Below are 4,584 nucleotides of genomic sequence, written 5' to 3' on the forward strand. Positions count from 1 at the left end.
TCTCTCTCTCTCTCTCTCTCTCTCTCTCTCTCCCTTTCTCTCTCTCTCTCCCTCCACCCTCTCTCTCTCCCTCTCTCTCTTCTCTCTCCATGCCTGGCTTCCTTCCTTGGGACCAGTGAACCTGCCCAAGAGTAGTTTCCCAAAAAATTTGCCTTTTTATCCTGAAATCTGGCTTAGACTGAATTAGCTCACAACAGAGAAGTTGTCATCTGGTGCTGTAACTCTGGGGAGGGGGGCCGGAGTTATGTTCAAAGACATTTGACCTGAGGCCTCCCACTCTGTACTCCCCACTGTATGGCTCCAGGCTTATGGGCAGGATGCTGCACAGTTGAGCCTTCAGGTTCTGGCAAAGCCTGGGAGAGTGGGTGCCACCAGATCTAAAACCAAAAACTTTATCCATATTGGTGTGAATCTCAACATCCAGGGCTTGGGAAGTGGGAATGGCAGAGAACAGCAGGAGAGAAGGAGAGAGAGAGAAACAGAGAGAAAGAGAGGGAGGGAGAGAGAAACAGAGAGAGAGAGAAACAGAGAGAGGGAGAGAGGGAGAGACAGAGGTGAGAGAGCAGGATGGGGGTGGAGGAGTGGGGAAGTTGGCAGGGGTGGAAGGGCAGTGGCAGGAGGGGGTGGCAGGGAAGGGGGAGAATGGAGAACAAATGGGTGTCCTGGAGGAGGGGAGCCCGTGAACTTCAAAGGCCTGGGAGCGACTGTAGTGGAGGAGATGAGAAGGCCCGGATGTTAGCCTGTATGAAGAGAAGCTGAAGGAGCCTAAAGGCCAGGATGGGCTTTGACATGCAGGTATATGACAATGGAGAGCCATATGTCCCTTCTGCCAGAGGCAAGGGAAATGACTCCTTTGGGAGACAGGAACTGGCTCACAAGTTCCTGGAGGAATGCTAGCTCTTATCCAATTACTCGAAATCCTTTAGTCTGGCTTGAGCTGAGCCATGACTGTCATTTCTGGACATATTCTGAGTGTTGTGTTTTATAAGAAAGAAAAAGAAGCCAGGGATATGTTTGGTAGAGGGGTGATAGAGGTGATCCTCTGTGGGCCCAAGCTGAGGCATCCCATCCCCCTGAACTACCAGCCACACAAGGAGTATAGTAGAGAATAGAGTTTATTTAGGGCACTGGAGGGGGTAGTAGAAACAGAAAAAGGCAGAGAGAGAGAGAGAGAGAGAGAGAGAGAGAGAGAGAGAGAGAGAGAGAGAGAGAGAAGAGGGATAAAGTAGAGGCCAGTCATGAACATGTGGAGAGAGGCAGGGAAGGGAATGGGGGGCGGGGGAAGAGGGTAAGAGAACAAGAGAAGAGCAAGAGAGTGAGTTAGGCCAGGTCCTGTGAGCTTGGGAACCACGCAATAGCTTCGTCCCAGCAGGATTTGTTAACAATTCCAAGGAAACTGTGTGTGCAGAGTACACACGGCACAATCAACATTGTTGGAAAGTGACTTTGAGGTCAAGCACCCAGTTTGAGGTCAGGAATGGATCAGGAATGTTTTGTATGTACCAGAGGAAGTGAATTCCATATCCACTGCTCTTCCGCTCTGGGTCCTCTGCTTGGTGTCTTATGGCTGTTTTAGTTACTCTGCGAGGATCCCATGCAGGTGGTCGCCACCTCCTGAGTCTGGCAGCTGAGAGAAGACCTGTCATTTTTAAAGTTCTGTGACTCTTACTAGGGACAGAAAAAAAAAAGTCTCCTTCAAGGTCTAGAGTTGATGCATGCAATTGGTTTCTACAGTTCTCGGCAGAGTCTGTGGGTCTTCCAAGAGGCTGAGGGTGTACTTGTGGAATGGCTAGGTGATCCTACACCTCAGGAGGCATGCTGAAAATTGCTGCTTACCAATAAGTTGGTGTCAGGTTCAAAGGAAACTCCAGTTCCCCAGACTTGAAAAGGCAATTCAGATAATCAGAAAGTAGCCCGACCTAGACTAGGACGGCTTCTGGTGGTCAGATAAAAGCCAACTTCCTCAGGACCTTGTGAAACTGTTCCATCTCCCAAAAGAGTACTCTTCCTTCCCTCTGGCAGAAGGGACACATGGCTACTTGTTGTATCTATGAACATATCAAAGCCCATGCACCCTCTGGGCTCCTGCAGTATCACCAGCATCTGTTAGACATTTCAAAATAATGCTAGCATCCTTGCCCTTCTCTCCTTCCCTCCAGCTCATGGACTGCCCCTCCAACTCCTACTTCCTTCTCTGTAGGCAGCCGCTTGGACGATAAAATCCAAGATGGTGCCCGGTTCCCGATACACTGTAGCAATAGACGATTCCACTGCGCATGCGCCCCTCCCGAGCAGGTATATGCTAATGAGGGTCTGCCGGAGAACCAATCCAGGAGGACTTGGCAGCTCAGGCTCTGGTATATAAGGGGCTCTCTCCAGGCAATCAGGGCCATTCCATACCACTCCACAGAAGCAAGCAGACCTGCAGCACCTAGGAAGAAGGGGAAGAAGAAGAAGAAGCAGCAACACCAAGAAGAGCCGTGACATCTAGAAGAGCTGTAACACTTAAGAACCTAGGAGAGCTGTGACACCTAGGTACCTAAGAGAGCTATAACACTTAGGTACCTAGGAGAGCTGTAACACTTAAGAACCTAGGAGAACTATAACACAGTCAGATCCCCTGGAACTGGAGTTACAGACACTTGTGAGCTGCCATGTGGGTGCTGGGAATTGAACCCAGGTCCTCTGGAAGAGCAGCCAGTGCTCTTAACTGTTGAGCCATCTCTCCAGGCCCCATCCCTGCTATTCTTAATATACTCTCTCTGCTCTTCTCCTGTTTCTCTTGCCAATGTATTTTCTATCATCTCTCCCTTGCTAGTCTTCTTTTGCAGATGGCCCTGGTGATAACCAGTCTGTTGGTCATGTTCAGACTACTTTCTCTCTCTGCCCTGGACTCTTCCAGATACCCTGGATGCTCTCTCATATCTACAACAAAATCCTTCCCTTTAACCATACTACGGAGTGGTCATCATCAATTTACATAATTGGTGGGTCACACACATCCCTGTGGACACATGAAGTGATTTTTAGATGGTCCCCAGGATTTCTGTTGGAAATACATAACAGATTCAAGAGACTAGTCAACAGAAAGTGGTTTTTAATATGCAATTCTGCAGAAAGGGGTGCCAGCTTAGAGAAACATTGAAAATGGGTGGTGTACCAGTTTGGCCCAGGACAGTGGTTTTTAAATCGTCCATTCCAAATCCACTGTGAGAAATGTTTGACCTTCCCCTCTCGCCTGGGACTTATCTCCTCAAATTCCCCATCCTATTGATTTAGGACAAAGCCTTATCTAATAAATCATTTAGGACTCGAGACTGTATCATCCTCTGACCATGGGCTTAGTCCTATAGCAGACGCTAACTTTCCAATTCTCATACTTCTGACACTAGCAGGGGCAACCACCAGCCTGGGAAAGAGGGTAGCTGGTGCCTCCTCCTTGCCTGTGACTCTTTTTATGAATGTTAAACATGCCCCACCCAGAAAATGTACGGTAGCAATTCATCTCTTACATTTCCTAATTAGGACCTACCTTTTACTGTTACCCTTTGGGGAAGAATTTACCAATCCTGGACAAGGTCAGGAGGAGAAGCAGCATTTGGTTCATCTGGTGATGGAGGCTGGGGTAGAGAAGGCTTTGCTGGAACACCTCAGTCAGGGTTGGGGACTACAATGTCACCCACCACCGTGCCCGTTAGATGTGTGAGCACAGCAGCTCACTGAAAGAAAGGAGAAGCCTTCTGCTGCCTGCCTCCCTGAGGTATGACTGCAAAATGATGCTGTAGCCAACCCCCTGGGAGCATCTGGGAGCCTGAGTGAGGACAATATCAAATAGCCCCTGCTTCCTGGTTGGCTGATGGGGGCTCTGGTGCTCCCATCCCTGAGGTTTTGTACTGATGTTCCTGCATCAGGGTACTAGGCTTTCTATCCACCTCAGACTTACTATTTCTGTGGGAGTGTGGCTGACTCTGAGCCCTGACCTCGGGCCTGCTCCTGACCTCTTCTGTCCCTCTGTTCTGAAGGGACAGAGCAGAGCTCCTTGCTGTGTAATAAGAGACAGGAGTCACGTGACCTACACAACAATCCATCCCCTAACTACAGACAGGAACACTGAGAGTCACCACAGAGAGGCTGCCATTCGGTCCCCAGAGGACAGGGCAAGCAGGTGTGAGCTTCAATCAGCAGCACAAGAATGAAAGCCATCTTGCTTTTGGTGCCACTGCTGACCCATCTCCGCTGATGAAACACTTGTCTTGGGAGCAGTTGTTTATTACATTTATCTATCTTCTCAGGGACTGAGCTGTCACGTGTGTCTCAGTGTGCTTGTGGAGCTTAGAGGACAACCCACAGATGTCAGTTCTCTCCTTCCATCCTATGAGGCCTGGGCAAGAACTCACATTGTCAGGCCTGGAAAGTGCCTTTACCCACTGAGCCATCTTGCTGGCCCCTAGGAGCAATTTTTATGAGGAAAACATTTTGAGATGTTTAGATTAGCCTAAATCAAGTCTGAAGTTAGCTTCTTCTTCTTCTTCTTCTTCTTCTTCTTATTCTTATTATTATTATTATTATTATTATTATTATTAT

At 48.6% G+C, this 4,584-nt stretch overlaps 1 long non-coding RNA gene across 1 annotated transcript in view; it reads right to left on the bottom strand.

The window, feature by feature from the left end:
* LOC116073203 overlaps positions 1-2,238 on the bottom strand; it is a 2,957-nt gene extending 719 nt beyond the window's left edge. Inside the window, exon 1 of the long non-coding RNA XR_004111718.1 lies at positions 1,504-2,238. This is a non-coding gene — a long non-coding RNA (uncharacterized LOC116073203). The remainder of the gene's footprint in view (positions 1-1,503) is intronic.
* Positions 2,239-4,584: the final 2,346 nt, after the last annotated feature.

Source organism: Mastomys coucha, unplaced genomic scaffold, assembly GCF_008632895.1.
Source record: "Mastomys coucha isolate ucsf_1 unplaced genomic scaffold, UCSF_Mcou_1 pScaffold23, whole genome shotgun sequence".
NCBI lineage: Eukaryota > Metazoa > Chordata > Mammalia > Rodentia > Muridae > Mastomys > Mastomys coucha.